The 24,013-nt window shown below is 35.2% G+C and overlaps 1 pseudogene across 1 annotated transcript in view; it reads left to right on the plus strand.

The window, feature by feature from the left end:
- The first annotated feature begins 382 nt into the window (after window positions 1–382).
- The window catches only part of LOC309635038 (DNA endonuclease RBBP8-like), a 34,520-nt pseudogene continuing 10,889 nt past the window's right edge, over window positions 383–24,013 (plus strand). Inside the window, exons 1-2 of the transcript XR_014249611.1 lie at window positions 383–10,240; window positions 10,572–14,508. The product of XR_014249611.1 is annotated as a DNA endonuclease RBBP8-like (transcript). The remainder of the gene's footprint in view (window positions 10,241–10,571; window positions 14,509–24,013) is intronic.

The following is a 24,013-nucleotide window of genomic DNA, read 5'->3' on the forward strand; positions in this document are numbered from 1 at the left end:
TAATACCCATGATTAATATAGATTCAAAAATTCTCAACAAATTACTAGCAAAGCAAATTTAACAGCACATTGAAAATTTCATACATCACGATCAAGTGGGATTCATCACTGCAATGCAAACATGGTTCAAAATAAATGTGATACATTACATTAATACAATGAAACATAAAAACCATATGATCATCTCAATAAATGCAGAAAAAGCATTTGACAAAATTCAACATCCACCCATGATAAAACCTCTCAACAAACTGGATATAGAAGAAACATACCTCAACATAATAAAGTCCATATATGATAAGACCACAGCTAATATCATACTCAATGATGAAAGATTAAAAGTTTTTCCTTTAAGACCAGGAATAAGACAAGGGTGCCAAACTCATAGAAACAGAAAACAGATTGGTGGTAGCCAGGGCCAGAGGTAGTAGGTAAGGAAAATGAGTGAATGTGGTCAAAAAGTACAAACTTCCAGTTATAAGATAAATAAGTTTGGGGAGTATAACATATGGCTTAGTTACTATAATTATCAATAATATACTGTACATTTTAAACTCGCTATGAGAGTGGGTCTCAAAAGTTCTCATCACAAGAAAAAATTGTGATTATGTGAGTTATTGATATTAACTAAATTTTTGTTGTAATCATTTCACAATATATACATCTATCAAATCATTACGTTGTATACCTTAAACTTATGCACTGTTATATGTCAATTTTATCTCAGTAAACCTGGAAAACAATAAAAATACAAGCTTTCCAGGTAACTTTCAATTCAGTTAAGATTGAGAGCAAAATTCATTGTCTGTGACCACTCCATCCTGCTTCATTGCTCTCCAAAGCATTTGGCTTTATGTTTTACATATCTAAATTATTTTATATTTATTCATTTGTGTACTTATTTTCTATTCCTGCCCCATGGACTACATAATACATGAAGGAGAACCCTTATCTCTTTGCTCATTTCCTTATCCCTAGTGACAGCGACAGTGAATGGCATAGTACATAATAAATATTTGTTGAATGAATGAATGAGAAAATAAATATAATAGATGTTAATCAATATTTGATGAATAAAGAAGTGAATAAATGAATTTCCCTCTTGTCATTCAATAACTAACTCATACTACTTCCTCTGTAAACCTTCTCAGATTCTGCTATTTAAAATCAATCTCTTTCTGTACTACTATTCTTTGTCACTATTTTTTTCTTCTAGATGTGATTTAATCAATATTATTTCTTTCACAATATCTATTGTGTGTTTTACAAAGTAGTCAATATGTAGTTTTGAATTTAATTACACGTTATATTTAACTTACTGTATCTCCCAAAATGAGTTTAAAATTAAAGTTAAATGTTAATGTAGTTCTAACATTTACAGATAACGCTAGAGATAACACAGGGTCAAAAATATTTTCATGCTACGTTGGACTAGATTATAATGAGTGTACCAGGGAAATCTAACATGTCTTAAGACATGTTAAGACCTTGTATGTAATACATCTTAAGAAAAACAAAATCTTTGAAAAAAAGATTTACGTTATTATATAATGTGATATTACTGGATTCCTGAACAGTATTGATGATACTTCTTTAACAGCTGTGTTGCTTTATTTCAGAGAAAATGCAGGACTCTCAAGAACCTTGGGTGACAGAGCCATAGAGTCATAGAAGCATAGGTCTTATAATAACCAAATGACTGTGTGAAAAATCACTCAATCTTAATCTATCCCAGTCTCCTGAGTGGTTTGTCTCATGGGATTCTGGGAAGAATAATATAAATTAATGCATGGGTATAAAAATGTGTGTAACCACTAAGGTGATGTGTTTGAAGTATTAATAAAATGGTGAAATTAAAAATAAGGATGTGTTTTATATCTTCAGAAATGTGTTTATGATTTTTTTAGATATGGCTTCAAGAATATTTATAGGGCTTAATATAATATCAATATCTAAAAGTAACACATATTACCCATGGTACTGAACAAGTAATAGGTAATATCTAATGTTATTCTCTGAGTCTTGTGATATAGGTAGTATTATAGTTATTAAAATTGTAGATCACAGTTTACAGAAAATGAAACTGACATGTAGGAAGCTGACTTTAGGAAACAAAGTCAATCAGCTGGGATTTTATTCCGGATCTGCTTAGCAAATCTGTACATACTGCCACAGGCAAAACCCAAAGGAAAGATTAGTAGTGCAACGTTAAAAGAGAGTTCTCTGGTATTTGATGGTACTGTTTCAATAAGAACACTTTCAACTGACATATGCTTTACAAAAATACTTTACCTCTAAAGTGATAAACTAGAGGAAGTCATCATAAATATCAATATTATAAAATACAAAAATACTCAATAATTGTGAATGATTTGTTTATTCATTGTGAGTCATCTCAGGTATTCTATTTTATTAGATAAATTTATACAAATTATGTTCTATACTGTCCCACAGTCAGATTTTCATAGCAAAAATCGACAAACTAAAACAGTTTTGATTCATTAACAGTCTCCTAGTTTCCTCTCACCCATTTGGACAGACTGAGCTCTTGAAGAGGGCCTGGTGAAGTTAGGGGTCATCTCCTGGTGCGGATTTCCAGGCACAGTGACCTGTGATGATGATTCAGTTAAAAGCAGCTTGATAATTTATCTACTAAAGACTCTGTCAAGTTAAGTAATGTTTCATGCAATTTTACATTTATCTATGCCAAAGTAGTCCTCATAAAGCTCAGTATTACATTTTTTGTAAATTACCTTTAATTGGGGTGAGTAACCACAAGGATAATATTAATGCCTTCATTACACCCTTGTGTTCTACAAAAATCAGATTTTTCAGAGAAAAATAGAGCATGCTTTCTATTGTGTTATATATTTTGTATAACAAAAATGTTTTATTTAAAAAAACACCAATGATAACTATTATATGAAATAAATAAAAATTTAAAGCACAGATTAATTTAAAGTAATATTCTTATAGATTTAACCTAATCTTGCAGATATCCTGAGGTTTTTGTTGAGTTAGGAGGGTCTAAATCTTCTGAGCAAGAAACCTTCCCTAGGCAACCACTGCTGGAGGATCGCAACCCATTTTGTATCTAGAACATTTACGACAGCTTTGCTCTTTCCTTCTTTCCTTATCAGCCACATGGCTCTGAGCAATAACATATTCTCTATTCAGCATAAACATATAGTGGTGTACCTAGCGTCTCTACTATGAGCATCACATTTCTCTCCCACATCCCTGCTCTCGTCCCATTGAGAGCTGTCAGTGGCCTTCTTGAGATAATGTAGAGAGAGACTGTTTGAAAATGAAACTCTTAAGTGGAAAGCAGAATCCAGATATGGAGGAGATTGGAGATATATATATATTTTTTTAATTTTTCAAATGTGAGCTGTGTTTCTGTCATTGTTAAAAGGAAGAATTCTAAGGAGTACACTTTCCTAACTTTCTTCATAAGCTACAAATTTCTCTTTGAATCCTTTGAATATCATTCTGTCTTAAAACAGAGAAACAGTGGAAGAGTTGAAAGATCACACTGTTCTGGGAGTGAGCCCACTCTAGATTATTTTCTACTCCTAGGTTTTCCTGTTAGCTAATCTGGGTTGTTAGAATATATCGATGACCCAAAGATGTGTTATAGATGTGCCGATATACTGTTTCTTCCAGCCTGGGTGCAACTGGTTGGACCCTGGAGCTCCTCTGGGGACGTCCCAGCCCTTTATCCAAGTGTGCCATATTAATACGGTAACTTCCCATGTGAGGGATGATGTGAAAAAAGGTTGTGCATATTGAGCTAGACCTTATGCCATTCCTAACCTACTTAGAAGGCTGAACAAATTTTACAAATTAAACACAGGTTCCTGGAGATTCTGATTCAGTAGGTCTGCAGTTGGATAATCTGTATTTCAAAAGAGTTCCACAGATGATTCTGATTATCTTTCAGGTTTAAGAAACATTACACTAAATAACCCTTCCAAATCATGAAATTCAATTTCTCTAAGCCTGTTTCCATTCTGTTATGGGGTTACACCACATGAGAACATTACATTTTAGAAATAGTTTATTAGAAATTGACAGGGTTGTTAAGAAGTTTTCATGGTGATTCATCCATAGGAAGAGCATCCCTGGTGGCCGTGCTTAAATGTGACTATTAGGGACAATATTGTACCTGCAGTGATACCTGCGTGCATTACAAGAAACATGGAGCAGTGAATGGCTTCCCATATGGCCTCACTTAATGCCCTTTCTTCAATGAGGTGTATTAGCAAGTAGTATGATGGAAGCTAGCAAAAAAAAAAGGTATCTGGCAGCAATTTTTACTTGGAAACCTCAGGAAAAAGCAATCCAGGTATAGCACTTTTTTTTGTCAAAGCACAGAGACAGAGTTGATTATAATTTGTTGACAAATAAATTCTTTTAGAGTTCCAGATTTTACTAAAAAAGAAAAAGTAACGCTGAAAATAATATTGATTTCTTTTCCTATGTGAAAACCTTGATCAATCTCTGAGATCAAGAAAAACTTGCCAGTGTTGAAGAGATGGATTCAGGCTGACACATGGAATGTACAATGGCAAGCAGCCTGAATGAAGGATAGCCAACTTGGCAAGAGAATTAGTGTGATGCAAAAGAAACACCAAGGCCTTAGGGATGCTTTCTTTCTTGGAATATATTTCTTTTGTCAAAATGATGCTGGGTACTCCTAATTAAACACTGGCAAACAAGGTTATCCAAGGCAACATGGTATTTGAATGAGGTTACAAGTAACATCAAATTGTTATCTTTTATGAAAACTTCAAGTTATCAGATTCAAGTGAAAATAATTTAGTTAGACTAAGTACAGGTCAAAATAAAACACTGATGAGAGATAATTAATTTCATATGGCAAATACTTCAGAAGATGTCAAAGTGTTTGTTTTTGTACTCTATAAAAAAGTCAGTAATTATTGGTGTTTTTAATGCCTATGCTAATTGTTAATTGGAATCACACAGTTGAACATAATGTTATTAATTAATTGCTAGATGTTTAATGCAATATTAACAGAACACAAGTTACTTCATTGTGTATATTCTGCATATTAAATTTATGAGGTTATTAGTAGGCTGAAAAGCTTAATATGTCATGACTACGGCCATGGTCAAGATCTTTAGTGATGTTTGATTTATTGGGTTAGTAGAAATGATGATGCTACTCAAATAAATAACTGTGTAAAGGACACACTTTCTTCTATAATAGCAAATAAAACCATATTTAAAGTGCTGAAAAATCTGTCATCAGAAAGCAGAAGCATACAAATAATGAATTCCAAACTTCAGAATATATTAAACATAGGTATAGAGAAAGGAGATGAAAATATAAAAAATTAGTCTTGAGGCTAAAAATAATTTTTTTACTATGTAACCAATATTTTTAATTTTTAAAATTTACAGAACATAAAAATTGAAATGTATAGACAATCTGGTAGGTACTATATGACAAAGTTAGAATCCAGATAATATTTAACTGCTTAAAAGGCTCATATCAACTAGACATCACCTTAACTAGGTGATTGATTTAACATCAACAATGATGGGTTATGTTGACATCGTGTGTTACTTGAATTAATGTGCTAAGAAAGATGTAATATCACTTTGGCGGTTTCTTGCCAAAAAGCTTTAACCTGATTCTAAGCATAAGGAAAAGTCAGACAAATCCAAACAACAAAAAAAATGGTCTAGAGTCTTCAAAAATGTCCATGTCATGGACTTTTTAAAAAATGTAGAACTCTACTAGGTGTAAAAGGACTAAAGAGAATGATAACTAAAGCAATTTTGATCCTTGGTTGGATCAGGAATTGGAAGGAAAAAGAAATAGCTATAAGATACATTACTAGAATAAAAGTGGATATTTGCATACTGACTATAAATTAGACAATAGTAGTGTATCAATTTAAATTTCATGAGTGTGATAATTGTATTATGGTGATTTTGGATAATGGGGGGAGGAGATACACAATAAAGAATTTGATGTGAATTTATGAATATATATGTATATACACATATGTGTATGTGTATGTGTACGTATGCACATTGTGTGTATATATGTATGTCTCATATATATGTGTGTGTATATATATGTATATATATATGTCTAGAAAGAGAGAGGGAGGAAAGAAGGAAGGAAGGAAGGAAGGAAGGAAGGAAGGAAGGAAGGAAGGAAGAAAGGAAGGAAAGAAGGAAGGAGGGAAGAGAGGAAAGAAGGGGGAAGGAAGGAAAAAAGAAAGAAAATGTGACAAATTATTAAGAATTGATGATCCTAGGTAAAAGGTGTTATGTATATTTATTTTACATGTCTTACAAATTAACTAAAAGTTGAAATTTTTCAAAAAAATTTGAGGGCAAAATAAGTTATTTTTGGTTTACCTAATTCATACATTCAACAGCAAACCTTCATTAGTTATCAAGTATTATACTTGATCATGAGACCATGACCTGAGCTTCAAGAAGGGCAAAAGGACGGAACGAGAAGTGTAACAGTGTGGCTGAGAGCCCGGGTTCACATCCTACGTGAGCACTGACCGACTGAAAGATGACTGTCAGTCATTTCATCTTTCCGGACATCAGATTGCTCATCTCTAACGTGATGGAGTTGGACCGAGATGAGTTCAGAAGTCACATATAATTCAGATTCAGTGATTCTCAAAGGCAGACTGATAAGAAAGAGACAATCCTATCAAGTACATGTAAGTAAACATCAAGCCATGTTAAGATGCTGGAAAATGCTACAACCCAGGCAAAGGGCAGGACTGTTTGGTGCTTAATCAGCCAGAAAACTGTGACATTCCTGTTCTCCATTATGATTCCTCAAAGAAAAGCAAACACCAAACTTGGAGCATCACCAATCTCATTACATTATTGCTATACTAGCATCTGTTAGAGTATCAGGTGCTGATAGAACTTCTACAGAGAAACTAAAAAATTACTTAATGATTGATGGTTCAACCACCCACATCTGGAAAGAAGAATACATTTTATAGGCTTAGGAAAGCAGATCAGTTATACATTTGCACAAACAAAAGATGAACTGTGCTACTGTGGAAGGCATTGGGGATTTTTTTTAAAAATTTCTTATAGGAAAGATTTTTTCACATAGAATGAGCTATGTTTGACAGATTGCACATATGAATCACTGGCTGAGAACTCAATTGAATAGTATGGTGATTTCTTTGTTATGTTCATTTTTTTCTGTTTATCAAGTCCATTGTTGGGAAATTTGAAAAGACTGGTTGTTTTAAGACATTCTGACATGCTGTAATTACCATAAGGAAATGTGGATATGAGATCCAGAAAAAGGGGAGATACTAATTTACTTAAAATCATCAGAAAGGTAATTCAGGGCCCTCGGGCCCTCCCCCAGCCCCGGTAACCGCGGGCTGCCCCGAGGGGGCGGCTTGGCTGCGGGAGGTTTGGTAGATTGGTGAGGGAACAAGGAGAAAAGCGAACGGCCGTCTCCTCCCTGCCCCATAGCGTGCTCGCTTTCCTGATGGGGCTTTCGAGAATCTCGAGGCAATCTTGCAAGCCGTATTTGAACTGGCCAAAGACAACTTGAGATCTGTATAATGTAACAGAAAAGGTCAGAAAACATTAGGCAGTAGAAGTGTGAGCATATTAAGCAAGATGAACATCTCAGGAAGCAGTTATGGAAGCCCTAGTTCTGCAGATGTACCTGATGATTTTAAGGATCTTTGGACAAAACTAAAGGAGTATCATGATAAAGAAGTACAAGGTCTACAAGTAAAAGTAACCAAACTGAAAAAGGAATGAATTTTAGATGCACAAAGACTAGAAGAATTCTTCACCAAAAATCAACAGCTGAGAGAGCAACAGAAAGTCCTTCATGAAACCATTAAAATTTTAGAAGACCGATTAAGAGCAGGATTACGTGATCGCTGTGCAGTAACTGAAGAGCATATGTGGAAGAAACAGCAAGAGTTTGAAAATATTCGACAGCAGAATCTTAAACTTATCACAGAGCTTATGAATGAAAAGAATACTCTACAGGAAGAAAATAAAAAGCTTTCTGAACAGCTGCAGCAGAAAATTGAGAATGATCAACCACATCAAGCAACCGATCTTGAATCTGAGGAAGATGTTATTCCAGATTCACCAATAACAACCTTTTCATTTTCTGGCACTAATCGGCTGTGAAGGAAGGAGAACCTCCATGTCCGACACGTAAAACAAACACATACTAAACTGAAGCACTCTGGGTGTGCACGTGAATGGAGGAAAGTACCAAAGTCTTCACCTCATCCACAACATAAACATAATGAACGTGAAATTCTAGTGGCTGACACTTGTGATCGGAGTCAAGCTCCAGTGGCTAATACACATGGAAAAAGCAGTTATCCTCTTGATAATTTAGCTACAGTTGTTGCTGAAACACTTGGTCTTAGTGTTCAAGGTGAATCTGAATCTCGAGGCCCTAGGAGCCCACTTGGTGATGAGCTCTACCACGGTCTGGAAGGAGATCACAAAAAACTTTTTGAGGAATCTAGAAGAAATTGTGAAGATAGTTTAAGATTTTCAGATTCTAATTCAAAGACTCCTCCTCAAGAAGAATTGACTACTTGGGTATCATCTCCTGTATTTGGAGCTACCTCTAATGTGAAAAATAGTTTAGGTTTGAATACAAGTTTGTCCCCTTCTCTTTTAGAGACTGAGAAGAAAAACCATCTGAAAACAATGTCTTTCAGCAACACTTCTAATTCTAGATCAGAGAAACCTAGATGAAAATCTGAAGATGGTGCCCTTTTCACACATCATAATCTTGGGGCTGAAGTGAACAAGATCACAAATCAGTCATCTTCTAATAAGCAGATGCTTATAAATAAAAATACAAGTGAACCCCTAAGTGAACAGGATAGTATTGATCACATTAAAGATACTGTTACTGATAAAGATAAACATGTGGTACCCCTGAAACCACTGGGAGGCCGAACCAAAAGGAAGAAAATCAAGGAAGAAAGTGAAAATGAAGTAAGCTGCCCCCAAGCCTCCTTTGATAAAGAAAATGCTTTTCCTTTTCCACTGGATAGTCATTCTTACATGAATGGAGACCATGTGATGGATAAACCTCTGGATCTGTCTGATCGATTTTCAGCTATTCAGCGACAAGAGAAAAGCCAAGGAAGTGAGAACTCTAAAACTGGATTTAGGCAAGTGACTCTCTATGAAGTTTTGAAGCCTGTTCCAAAGGGCTCTTCCTCAGGCCGTTAAGGCCTTGAGTGGGAGCTGTGGATTAACCAAAGATTCCCCAGAAGAGCCCAGCAGTTTACAGGAGTCCCTCCTCCCATCCTTGAGTAAATCTCTGGATAATAAAGCACTGTTACAAATAAAGGAAGAAAATTCTATCTTTAAAATCCCTCTACGTCCACATGAAAGTTTGGAGACAGAGAATCTTTTTGATGACATGAAGGGTGCTGGTTCTCGTGAGCCTATAAAAATAAAAACCAGGTCAGTCCATGGAGCATGTGAACTTGCATCAGTTCTTCAGTTAAATCCATGTAGAATTGTTAAAACAAAGTCTCTACAGAACAACAAAGATGTATCCTTTGAAAACATCCAGTGGAGTATAGATCCAGGAGTAAATCTTTCTCAGTATAAAATGGATATTACTGTAGTAGATGCAAAGGATGGCAGTCAGTCAAGATTAGCAGGAGGAGAGACAGTGGACATGGGCTGTACGTTGGTTAGTGAAACTATGCTTTTAAAAATGAAGAATCAAGAGCAGAAGGGAGAAAAAAGTCCAAATGGAGAAAGAAAAATGAAAGATAGCTCGGAAGATATGTTTGATCAGACTACACATGAAGAATATGAATCCTGTTTGGTGGATAGCTTCCCCTAAGTAGCAGATGAAGAGAAGGAGTTGTCACCTGCTACAAAAAAAACCCCAAACTCTCCTGGTGATAAACAAGATAAAGTCAAACAGAAAGCGTTTGTGGAGCCATATTTTAAAGATGATGAAAGAGAGACTAGCTTACAAACTTTTCCTCATATTGAGGTGGTTCGGAAAAAAGAAGAAAGAAGAAAATTGCTTGGACACACATGTAAGGAATGTGAAATTTATTATGCAGATTTTCCAGCAGAAGAGAAAAGAAGTTGGCTTCCTGCTCAAGACACCAATTTCACTACATTCCACCCAACACACCAGAGAATTTCTGGGAAGTTGGTTTTCCTTCCACTCAGACTTGTATGGAAAGAGGTTACATTAAAGATTTTTTTTTTTTTTTAAAGAGATTGGAGTTTATTTATTTATTTATTTATTTATTTATTTTTGGCTGTGTTGGGTCTTCATTTCTGTGCGAGGGCTCTCTCTAGTTGCGGCAAGCGGGGGCCACTCTTCATCGCGGTGCGCGGGCCTCTCACTATCGCGGCCTCTCTAGTTGCGGAGCACAGGCTCCAGACGCGCAGGCTCAGTAGTTGTGGCTCACGGGCCCAGCTGCTCTGCGGCATGTGGGATCTTCCCAGCCCAGGGCTCGAACCCGTGTCCCCTGCATTGGCAGGCAGATTCTCAACCACTGCGCCACCAGGGAAGCCCCCTAAAGAAGATCTTGATCCTTGTCCTCGTCCAAAAAGACGGCAGCCTTACAATGCAATATTTTTTCCAAAAGGCAAAGAGCAGAAGACATAAATGTTGAAGCAAAAACAGGAGAGATGACAATATTCTTTTTATTTATAGTTAAAGTTGGTATTAAACATTGATTTTTTTGATCTTCTGAAAACTCATTTATAAATCATTTTTCTATTGAAAATGTTTTTAAATGGCATTTACCCATCTCACAGACGACTATTTAAAAATGGGTAAGTTTATGTCATATTTTCTTGCTTTTGCACCTTTAAAATAATAAGGTTCTTTCATTTTGCACTCCAAGTTAAGAGTTGTTTATTACTTTATTTGGTAATACCTAATTACAATTTTGAAAATATATAAAAAAAAAAAAGAAAGGTAATTCAAATACTGTTATTTCCATATGAAAGGAGTCTCAATGCCCTTGGTCAAGTTCAAGCTACTTTCCTGGGAACCAAGGCTCTGCCAGTCTAGTCTTTACTTAACACTGTATATAAAGCATATACATTATACATCTTACCCAATATTATACACCTGACACTATGAGTTTGTTATACTGTTAGCATTTCCTGGACAAACCTTGTTCTCTTCTCTTTCATATGTGTGACTTTCCAGAATACCCTTATCCTCATCTTCACCTCATGTAAGGGAGTTATAATTATACCATGTCTGTGCAACTTTCCCCTAGGAGGCAGTATAGTGCAGGTTTAAGAGGACACTTAAAGTCAGAAAAATCTGAGTATGTGAGCTTTCCAGTTGTAGGAGTTTGTTACTTAATCTCACTAGGTCTCAGGTTCTTCATTAAAAAAAAAAAAAAAAAAAAAAAATTGATGTAGCAGTAGTATTTAAGGCATAAAATTATTAAGATTAAATGGAGTAATGTGCATATAATGTTTAGCACAGAGCCTGGTCCAGAGCAAAAAAATTCTTCTTCCCTGCTCTTCCTTCACAATTCCTCCCCTACTGCTACTTTTACTACTGTTTGCAATTCCATAATGTTTCATTTGCCCTCTTATGGCACTTACCACTTTCTGCCTGTCTTCCAGCATTCTGGGCATTTGACCCCCATCATTAGATTGTAAATTTCTTGAGAACACAAACAGTATGTTTTCCATCTTTGTTTATCTACAGAACAACAACAACAAAAAAAAAACAGTTGCTTATACGACACAGGTGCTTAATAAGTATTTGTTTAAAGGAGTTGAATTACTGAATTTTTTAAATATGAACACTTTATCTTCTATTTTGGTATGAACGTTAAATCTACTAAACCTATTATGTTAACACTGAATATTCTAACGAGAATATTCAAGTTACGGTAAATTGACATAAGAGCAAATTATTTTTTGATATTATTTAAACGTTTCTATACATCCTTGATATTGTATGTCTTAGTTCAGGTTACAACAAATTACAACTTTGTTGACTCTGTGGCCCCATAAATGGATTTATCTTATGTCCTAAGAGCTATCTTTAAACTTCCTCTGAGACATCCATCCTTTCATCCATTCACCATATAGTCTGTCAAAATACAGAAAAAATATTGCCTCTTGGGGAAGGCCTGCCTGCCCATCATTTGCTGATTCCTATGATTCATTTTAAGAGAGTCTGGTCATCTGGATTGATTTTGTGAAGCATCCTGTGTAATCTGTGCTGTGAAAATAAAACTCGTGTTTCTGAACTGACTCTCAGTTAAAAACGGCAATCAACAAGAAGCCCACACAAAGTCAGAGTTCAGCTTAGTCATCAAAAGATGTTTGCTCAGAGAAGATACAATTTGAATTTATTTTCCAACAGGATCACTGCTAAATACTGCAGTTTTCAGAAATAGAAACTGTTAAAATAATCAATATGATAAAGGAATTTTCTCTTTGCCTTTATTAACTGCCTTTTTTGGGGATAAAAAGTTTGTAAAATATAAATCCAGCCTCATTGCATATTTTCAATCATGAAGTATCTCCCTTTCTCTCGATGGACCCCCTGATTGTAGAATCAGCCAGGATGATCTACTCATTTTATTTTCCCTAAACACAACATTCTTTTTCTACCTCTCTGCTTTGCTCAACTGAATATCCCCATCTAATTATTTTCTTTATCCCAGGCTCTTCTTCCTACCAGTATTTGTTCTTTAAGACCTAGCTGTGGTCCAAGTGGTCATTCATTATTCCCAGGTTCTATGTCACTTCTCTCCACATTTTGTGTCTCATAAGTGACTCGGTACTAATATTCATTTGTTCATATAAATATTTCTGCTGTAAGTGTAAGTGTGTTTAAATCAGTAGTGGGTTTTCTTCACAGCTCCTAGTTGAAGACTATGAGTAGGGTCAGTGGGAAATATATTTCTAGTGCAAGTATGTAAAGAGAGGAGAGAGGACAGAGTGTGTGACCATAGGGCTAGAAGGGTGTTCTGTGGTTCTGGTCTAACTTAGACTAGAATTACAGATTTGGGTAATAGTCTTGTAGAAATACAACAATGTAGAAAAACTGAGCATGCTTTTGTTGAGTTTACCTTCAGTGCATGTTTCTGATGATGATTCTTCTGTTGCTTGCAGTTGTAATAGGGAAGAAACTTTGTATTCTATTACAAGTTAATCACTAAAGGGATGTTGCCTATAAGCTTAAATTATACATAATGGTCCATCTTTGGGAACCCTGCCTCCCAGGTAATGAACATTAAGCTAAAATACCTTTGCTCAGAGCACAGGAAACATCTTGACCAGACCCACCTGTGAATAACTTCAGGGAGGAAGAAGTGAACACATCCCCTCCAAAGGCTGACCAGAACCAGGAAATGCTTGACTTTGTTTCCTCTCGTTTTAGTATAAAAGAAGCCTGATTCTGACTCAGGCAAGATGGTTCTTTGGGACACGAGTCCACCATGTTCTCCATCTGCTGACTTTCTGAATAAAGTCGATATTCCTTGTCCCAACAACTCATGTCTCCATTTATTTGCCCGTCGTGGGGCGAGCAGTATGAGCTTGGACTTGGTAACACAATGAAAAGGCACAACGTAAATCTCATCAAAGACATGAGATCATAGTCTTATGTGGAAGGACGTAAAGAATAACTGCATTTACAAAATAGGAGAAATAAGTCTGAGCCCAAAGATAATGTTATGTGGCAAATAGGTTCTGCATTTTTGGCTGAAGCTTCCTCAGGAGTTTGAAAAACTTTCAACAAAAATAATTTTGTTGGTCATGGTTAAATATTTAACAGTCTGACTCAAAGGGAAACACATTCAAAACTCGTTTGTACAACTGTTTGATTCTTCCTAATACTTTATAAGTTATGTCTTTTGAATTCATTAGAATTCTGTTTAGTTGTCACATTTATATAATAATTTTTTTATAAAAGCAAAAGATATATTTTTAAAAATCTCCACCCAAAAATCCCTGATAAAGGGGATACAAAACCTTTCAGTATCTTGCACTATAATTTCCCTTTTTTTTCCATAATTAGTTACAAGATATATGTTTTGTAACTAGGGTTCATTTTTCAAATGAATGAGGCTGATGGATAAAATGTATTTATTTTATTTGAATTTAATATATTTATGCTATATTTATTTATTTGAATATTTTATATTAGTGTCAGGATAAAATACTATCAATAGTAGGCAGAAACTTGAGAGATTTATACTTCTGAAAGAAAAGAACTGTACTGAGTGAATTCACATTTGTAGAGCTTTACTCCTGAGCAAAGTCCACTGCCCATGTAGCGTAGTTTGGCTAGAACTCAAAAAGAGAGCCACGGTTTTCTGGCTCAAGCTGTCCGAGAATGGATTTTAGAGCTTCCAGTAAAACCAGAAATAGAGGTGGAATATGCAAAACAGGAAAGAGCCACAGAATAGGAGACCTCGACGACGTCTGCGTCTTAATTTCCATGAAAGCCTTGGCTGAACTGTAAGTGTATTTGTGGGGATGGAGGGAACTTCAAGGAACCCAGTGAAAAGCAATACTCTGTAATAACCTAAATGGGAAAAGAATCTGAAAAAGAATAGATACATGTATATGTATAACTGAATCCCTTTGCTGTACACCTGAAACTTACACAACATTGTTAATCAACTATGCTCCAATATAAAATAAAAATTTTTTTTTAAAAAGGCTGAAAGGGAAGAATAAAGACTGGAGTTTGGGGTTGAGTCCTGCATTGTTAGAGAGCCTTGAACCGTGACTTTCTATTTAAGTCCCATCGTGATTACATTGTAGGAACAAAACATGTCAGGACTAAGGGATTCATCCTAAAACTAAGAAAAACACAAAAGATCTATCCTCTACAAGTTCAAGGTAATATGTTTGCTAGAACACACTCTTTATAAGAAGACAATAAAATACTAATTCTTTAAAAAGTATCATTCAGAATATCAAGTGTACAAAAAATTACTTAATTTGATGAACATAAAGGAAGAAAGCATAAATTTACCAGTATCAAGATATCCAAAGAGGATGGGCAGATGGCCAACAGGCACATAAAGAAGGTGCTCAGCATTGCTAATCATTAGGGAAATGCAAATCAAAGGACTTTCACGCTGGTGGCCACACCACCGAAAGAACACTTCTGAGAACTGACAGGGGTTGATCACATACTTTGCTGAGGAATATACAATATTAAGGTCATCCCACGTCTCCCATGTGAAATCTTCAGTAAATCGTACACTGCTTAGAGCTGATAGTGTGAGACTGGATTCTTAGAGCAACTTGAAAGGTGCTGAGTTCTGATGCAGGTGACTTTAGCATAAACACAGAAATAGCACATATGGATGCAGCAGTTGCTGGGTAGCTGGAATTCCTGATTAAAATCGAAACTAATATTTTTTTAATTGAAATATAGTTGATTGACAGTATTGTGTTAGCTTTAGGTGTACAGCATAGTGATTTTCTTTTGCAGATTATATTCCATTGTAAGTTATTACAAGATATTGGGTATAATTCCCTGTGCTATACAGTAAATCTTTGTTGCTTATCTATTTTATGTACAGTAGTGTGTATCTGTTAACCCCATACTCCTAATTTGTCCCTCCCTGCCTTCCCTTTCCCCTTTGGTAACCATAAGTTTGTTTTCTATGTCTGTGAGTCTGTTTCTGTTTTGTATATAGATTCATTTGTATTATTTTTTAAATACCACGTGTAATTGATATCATATGATTTTTGTCTTTCCTGTCTAACTTACTTCATTTAGCATTAATATTCCCTAGGTCCATCCATGTTGCTGCAAATGGCAACACTTCATTCTTTTTTATGGGAATAATACTCCATTGTGTGTGTGTGTGTGTGTGTGTGTGTGTATATATATATATATATATATCTTACATCTTCTTAAGCCAAGTGTCTGTTGATGGGCACTTGGGTTGTTTCCATGTCTTGGCTATTGTAAGTAATGTTGCTATGATATTAGGGTGCATGTATCTTTTTGAATTAGAGTCTTCATTTTTTTCTGGATATATACCCTGGATTGCTGGATTATATGGTAGCTCTATTTTTATTTTTTTAAGGAACCTCCATACTGTTTTCCATAGTGGCTGCACCAATTTATATTCCCACCAACAGTGTAGGAGGGTTTCCTTTTCTCCACACCCTCTCCAGCATTTATTATTTGTAGACATTTTGATTATAGCCATTCTGACCAGAGTGAAGTGATACCTCATTGTGGTTTTGATTTGCATTTCTCTAATAATCAGTGATGTTAAGCATCTTTTCATGTTCCTGTTGGCCATCTGTATGTCTTCTTTGTAGAAATGTCTATTTAGGTCTTCTGCTCATTTTTGATTGGGTTGTTTGTTTTTTTGATATTGAGTTGTATGAGCTGTTTGTATATTTTGGATAATAATCCCTTGTTTGTTGCATCGTTTGCAAATATCCTCTCCCATTCCGTAGGTTGTCTTTTTGTTTTGTTGATGGTTTCCTTTGCTGTGCAAAAGCTTTTAAGTTTGATTAGGTCCCATTTGTTTATTTTTGCTTTTATTTCTTTTGCCTTGGGAGACTATCTAAAAAATATTGCTACAATTTATGGCAGAGAATGTTTTGCCTGTGTTCTCTTCTAGGAGTTTTATGGTGTCACGTCTTATATTTAGGTATCAAAAGTAATCTTATGCTGAGATTTATCTTGAGCAAAAATTGAGATACAAAGGAAAAGTTCACAGAACTGCTACTTCAGATATAAAATATTCTGTAATTTAAGTCAGTTGGCTTTCACGGTTTCCCAGAATAATATTTTCTCCATGCACACCAAAAAGAGACATTTACAGTAATATTTCCAGATTTCACATTTCATTTTCAAATCTGGATCTTGTGAAGCACTTATATCTTAATTTCCTGTGATATTTTTCTTGACACTTGAACATGAAAGTATTTTAGACTTATTTTATATTATTTTTCTGAACATGAAATCAACTTTGGAAATAAATTAACCACATATATGATTTGGGCCACACTAAATTTTTATCATACTTAAGTGGTTTTCTTCTGCATATGCTCTAGAATGTTACAGTTCTCAGTGAATTTATTGAAGGCCTTTGCAACATCTTTTGTTGTGGTTTATGGATATTTTTCTTTTTTTTGACTTAATAAATTATGCTGATAGATTTCTAATAATGAACTACCCTTGAACTACTAGAATAACATTATTTAAAATATTATTTCATGACTGCTATTTGGCAGTATTTTATTTTAAAAACTGCCTTTTTTCATAGTGGGGTTGGTTCGTAGTTTTATTTTTGCACATTCCCCAGATACAGTTTTGGTATTAAAATTACATTGACCTCATAAAGTAAATGGAGAGTGTATAAAGGCGTACAGATGAGTTTATTCTGGAGACACAAATAGAAAATTTTGTGGCATCATAACAACAAACCTGTGAATCTGCAAATATTGACCCAATATTTTTCTACATTTTACAATATCCATGCTCTTGAGGGGTGTGTGTGTGTGTGTGTGTGTGTGTGTGTGTGTCTACTTTAAGCATCTTACCTTGGTCTGTGAGCTTTCTATTGCATGGCCTCTGGGACAGTTTGCCTCATTGTATAGAGAAATGTCTGGGTTTTTTTTCTAAAATACAGCTGTAGGCCACCTCCTTGCATAGGAAGTTTGGCTTACCCATCTGTGCAAAAGTAAGTTAGTACACAAAGTTTTCTGTCAAAAAATGTCAATTTGGCTTCTTTTGTACTTGATATCTTAAGCCCATGGATATCTTTCCAGTTGGCAAACATAATGTGGCTTCTGGATTGAGACTGAGCTCCTGATAACATGTAACAGACATCTAATGCCAGACTGGATGGGTGCAATTCAGACATCACCACCTATTTGCTATGTGTCTTTGAGCAAGTCATTGAGATTAGGACTTAATTTTATCATTTAAGAGAATAGTTAAAATAGTGAAAAATCTCTCGCTTGATGTTTTAGGTTTCACAAGCCAGGAACAAATCTGTTTCATAAAATATTTAAGTCTGTAGCACACAGAAGATTATAAATATTGTCGAAAAATCAATACTTCTCTCTGTTTTCTAAGCTCTAACCCTGTCAGAGAAATTCCTTCAATTTGTTAAAAAGTTACACCTTGGGTTTACATAAAGGGTAATCAGAAAAAAAATTGATTTAACTGCTCATGAATTTGTTGATTCAAAAAACATATTTGGAGCCTATATACTAGGTTTTAATGTAATGCCCCTAGAGACTTACAACATTAAAAAAGTATTATTTAATACCCATTTCAGAATGACCCATATAATGTGTTACCTCTGTATTCAGTGGCAAGAAAAATAAATGACTCTTCAGATAAAGAGCACAATGTAATTAATTGAGTTCCATTTTTATCTTGCTTCTAGAAAATTTGGAACCAGATCAGTACTTACAAGAATTAACCTATTCAAGTTACAAAGTGACATCCATAACTTTGCTTCTAATAATTAACCTTACTTTGATTATATTTTTAATTTTTCTCATTTTATTTTTTAAATTTTATGTCCTATCCCAATTATTATAGTATGAAGAATATTATTAAAATAAATCAATAATGGAATTCAGCTAAAATGTATAGTGGTATCAAAATGAACATACAAAAATGACATTATACAACTGATAAAACTGTGGATAGATATTCAATGTCTTCCCTGTTCTTTAACTATATGTTTAGCGTTTTTTTAAATGCAGTTATTTTATAATTTTGTTAACAGTAGTGTGATAGTAAATGCATAACAACCAGCTTTTGGTGGGCTGAAGGGCCCTGCTTTGTAGCATTTGCTGATTTCAAGCGAGCACCATGAATTCACTGAACACAGTGTTGGGAAGAAATGCTCAGGTTTTCACTAGTTGATAGGGTTTCCACCATATGGAGGCAGTAAATATAAATAATCTCTAGAGCACTGATAATACCAAAATGTAGTAAAAAAATTAGGGAACTGTGAATATTTAGAATTGCTTACCTTTGTTTTAATATAATTTATTTGTTAGCTTATATAATTTAATATTTAATCATGGGTGTGTTTACCTGCTTCACAAAATTCCTGAAAATTCAACAATCTGCACCCCTGGGCAGGTATAAGCCAGCCCTAGCACACAATGGCCCGTATATGTATGCATGTATATTTTATATATATACACACATATATACACACGTATGCATATATATCAGTGTGAGTGTTTTAAATACCACTTATGCAATTGTTGACCCAAATTTCCAAAATCGTCTTTCCATTGTCTTTCAGAATGACTACCTCAGTTGTCAATTAGAATAAAAATTAATGACGTAATCACTCACAAGGTATAAGCCCCAAAGTATGTCTCTGCTCTCTAAAGGCATTAAGAGACTAAATTCACTTCGGATAATTATCAGCTTGGCATTTTGTATCTATTCTAAACAAGCTGCAGTAATAGAGTCCCTGCTTTCCCCATAGGCCTCTGAAAGCATATGGCTAACAACAACAACAAAAAATCCATCTCTCAGGGACGGTAAATACAATTTTAAACTCCCATAGCCTTTTTTCAGGGGACACTACAGTTGGAAGAAAGGAAAGGGTGTCGACTTAAAAACTGCGCAACATGAGAGTTGCGAGTTAAGTTTTATTTGGGGCAAAATGAGGACTGCAGCATTTCACATAGCTCTGAGAAACTGTTCCAGAGAGGTAGAGGGGAAGGTCAGTATATATGTGATTTGGGTGAAGGGAGAGTACATGCAATCAAGCACATATTTTTTGCAGAAGGTTTCCGCTAGTCACGAGGAGCGTTCATCACCGTGAAGAATTTTAGTGCTTTTCTAGATATGAGGAGATACAAGAATTGGGCCCATACAATCAGCTCCTGAAAATACCTAACTATCTGAAGACCTGTTCTGCCAGTTTTTCCCAGATCACAGAGTGCCTCATTTCTGCTCTCCACCCTGAACTCCTTTCAGGGGGTGGTGAAAATCAGAGATGCAGCAGCACATGATTTAATCCCTGTAGAGGTAGATGGCAAGTGCCAATGACAAATGCCAATTTGTAGTTGACAAGGGCAAGATAATGTCAAGTACAAGGGGCAACGTTTCATCGTCATTGTCTAAACTTGGGGAAGAAGCAGGAAGTGGAAGTTCATTATTGACAAAGTTCTGCCATTTTTGCAATTTTCCTTGCAAAAATGGTGGGTTCCATACAACTCAAATAGTCAGAAAAAAAAAGAAGAAGGGAAGTAGAAGAGTTCTGGAGATGGAGACCTGGTTACCTGGCAAGGAAGCTGGTGGAATCACGTTAAGAAAAGAAAGCTTCTAGTTCAACATTATTAGTGACTTCCTATGAAGCTCAGCTAGATTAATAGCTTTTTAAGGATGTGGCGAAAAGTATTATCACGTGAAACTTTCAAAACTAGACTTACAGTGTTAAAAAATATGCTGTAGAGGACTGTTTAAATTTAGCAAGGGAAGTACTAAATGACCTAATAGGCCATTTCCTCCTACAAATTCAATGGTGCGCTAATTTATGTATTTTGGCTCAATTAGAGCAGAGGGTCACATAAGGTTTTTAAATCCTCTTTTTTTTCTAGTTTCACATAATGCCTGCTTTTAAGAACTAAGTATGTTTAATGCTAACGCTTTCAGCACTACAAAATGTCTGCTATTTGGTATAGGGTTAAGGCATTCTTACAGCTTACTAGTACTTTTATTGCCCCTTTAAATGAAGAGAATCCCGCTATAAGATCTATAGTTTTTAATGACAATACTTTAAAAATTATTGCTAAGAATTTGTATGGGAAGAGTGTCCAGTTTTTGTTTGTTTCAGTTTTAAAACAAGTTACCTTTTATAAGAAGAGTTATATGTGAATGTCAGGTACACAAAAGCAAAGTAAAATGTAACAATAAAATCATTCCAAAATGCACTTTTCACTTAATTATATGGCTTAAATGTATGGCTATATTAAAACTTATGGTGTTATATTTTCACCTTAATTTATCTTGATATTAGCTTCAATAATATACTTTATATAGAATGGGTAGCATTAGGAAGATATTTCAAATTCTGGGAGGAAATGGAAGACAGGAAGAAAGGAAGGAAAGAAGGGAGTCCTAAATAATCATCACATTTTTTATTCCCTCATAATGTCACATATTCCCAGATGATGTCTGCTGCTATAGGTTTTAAAATGAATGACTAGAAAATCACAACTTCCAGGTCCTAAGTTTTTTTTTTTTTCAGTTGAGGTGTAGTTGATTTACAATATCATATTGATTTCAGGTGTACAACATAGTGATTCAAAATCTTTATAGATTATACTCCACTTATAGTTATTATAAAATATTGGCTATACTTCAGGTCCTCAGCTCTGCATCTGTAAAATGTGAAAAGTGCATGATCTTTAGGGTCTTCCCCCAGCCTACATTATCATTACTCTAGTACTATGGTAAACCAAATAACGTATCAAACAATACTATCAATTTGAATTACTATTTTCTTTTTGAAAAACAATACAGCAATAACAAACACCAAACCCATTTGAACCCTATATCCCCTCTAGTCTCTGCCCTATTTTCCTCCTTTCATCCAGGGACATGGAAAACTTACATGCACTCCTTTTTTCATGAACCTACTACTAAATTATCTTTCAGTTCACTACATTCTTCTTTCTGCCCCTGCCATTCACTAAAAGTACTCCTGCTAAAATCACCCACCAATTTCTAATTCCCAGATCCAATGGACACTCTTAAGTTTGATCTTGATTTCTTGGTGGTATCTAATAATAGTGGTCCTGTATCTTCTTTTTTTAATTTTTAAAACATTTTTAAAAATTTTGTTTTATATTGGACTGTAGTCGATTTACAATGTTGTGTTAGTTTCAGGTGTACAGCAAAGTGATTCAGTTATACATATACATGTATCTATCTTTTTTTTCAAATCCTTTTCCCATTTAGGTTATTATAGAATATTGAGCAGAGTTCCCTGTGCTATACAGTAGGTCCTTGTTGGTTATCTATTTTAAACATAGTAGTGTATTGAAACCCTTTCTTGTCCTGACTTCCTTTTCATCTTTGTATTCCTGAAACCTAGCTTTGTATTTAGCAAAGAATAGGCTCGAGGTGAATGTTCTTTGAATAGATAAACTGCTTAAAGTAACTTTTAAAAATCCCCCAATTTCGTTTGGGTCATGTCATCAAAATACGCACTTCTGAAGTATTATTTTAATGTCCCACCATGATATCCATAAGCTAAAGAGTAAGGGGTACCTCAGTGACCTTTCTGGTTTTGCTTTTTCTAACTCGGGATTTGGGTATTTTTTTCCTCCCAACTCAGACTCCACCTTGGCGCTCTCTCCCTCCAGACTGTCCCAGACCTGGCATTGACTGTAGCTGCTCAGCTTTTATCATCTGTCCTGGCCAGCGGAATGTTCCCTCTCATGCTCCGCCCTTGGCTGGCTGGGGCTCCCTACTTTCATTTTCATCAGGGGACCAGCCATGCACCAGCTTCCACTGGAAACATTTTTCCAGACATTCCTTTAGGATAAGTGCCATTACCATTAACTGGACACTGGATTCCGTCACTCTTTTTTATTCTTCACTATCCCGAAATTTGTCTTTTTCAGCTTTACAGTCACAGTAAAGAGGCTTCATTTTCATTGTTTTCTTTTTCTTCTTATATGAAACAATCATTCGTGTTTTGTTTGCCCTTATGTCAGAAAACATACACTTAAAAAAATTTTTTTTTCCTCGTTTCTCTTCACATTTCTCCTTGTGATTCTTCATCGAGACGTATCTTGATTTGACAGAAGTCTTACTCATGAACTTTACATGTGAAAAATACATTTACTTAGTTTAACCCACAATGATAAGATCTTTCCTCTTTTTGAGTTGAAATCCTTAATTTCCAAAAACAAAAAACAAAAAAATAGGTATGGCTCTAAGATTGTGAAATTTCTTCAGGTTTTGAACACTGATCGTCTTCTTTGGTAGAAATTCAAGGTCAGTGTTGTCCTTTGATAAACTTCTTGTCTTTGCCCACATTTTTATTCCCACGCAGAATAAAAGTAGGTGTGGGATAAGGTTTGAGTTGCCCCTGGGCTCCATCTTATTTGAAGTGTACTTATCTCCATATCTCTGTTTTGGAAACATACCCATTTTTCTTTGAATAAATTGTCTACTGAAGAATCCTTCAGAAAGCCAAAGGAGTTAACTTTCGCAAAGCAAGAGAGTATTGTAGAAAGGATCGGAAGAGGGTAAGATTCGCTTTGATCTATGTGTCTTATGTGCTCTTGGTGTAATGAGTCGTCTGGCTCAAGCTGTCTTGTTCCTTTGCTGCTTCTCCTGCAAGAAACAGGAAAGAACTTGAGGACTTTCTAACAAAGTATTTATAGGAACATGGAGTTTCTGTTAAATAGCTAATTTCCCTGATGATATTTTGAAAGAAGCTTTCAATAATAAGACATTTTATAGTCTGCCATTTTAGGTTTATAAAAACAGATACTCAGTTGTAGGGAGGTAACACATCTCAAACCTCACACAGGAAAGCAATTGCGTGTTCAAATCAGAGTTTTGTAGAATCATGCTTTTGAGTTTCACTCTTATCTATTCCTATGGAAAATGCTACCATAGAAAGTCTGAATGTTTTCTGAATGTAAAAATTCCTTCTTGTGCTATTTCCATGACGTTGATTGGAATAGTACTTCATTTATGGCTACTGGATTATGTTCTTTTAAAAAAAATTTTCTTAACATCTTTATTGGAGTATAATTGCTTTACAATGGTGTGTTAGTTTCTGCTGTATCACGAAGTGAATCAGCTATACATATACATATATCCCCGTATCCCCTCCCTCTTGCATCTCCCTCCCACCCTCCCTATCCCATCCCTCTAGGGGGTCACAAAGCACTGAGCTGATCTCCCTGTGCTATGCAGCTGCTTCCCACTAGCTATCTATTTTACATTTGGTAGTGTATATATGTCCATGCCACT

The sequence above is a fragment of the Balaenoptera borealis genome (assembly GCF_965194805.1).
Source record: "Balaenoptera borealis genome assembly, chromosome: 9".
Lineage (NCBI taxonomy): Eukaryota > Metazoa > Chordata > Mammalia > Artiodactyla > Balaenopteridae > Balaenoptera > Balaenoptera borealis.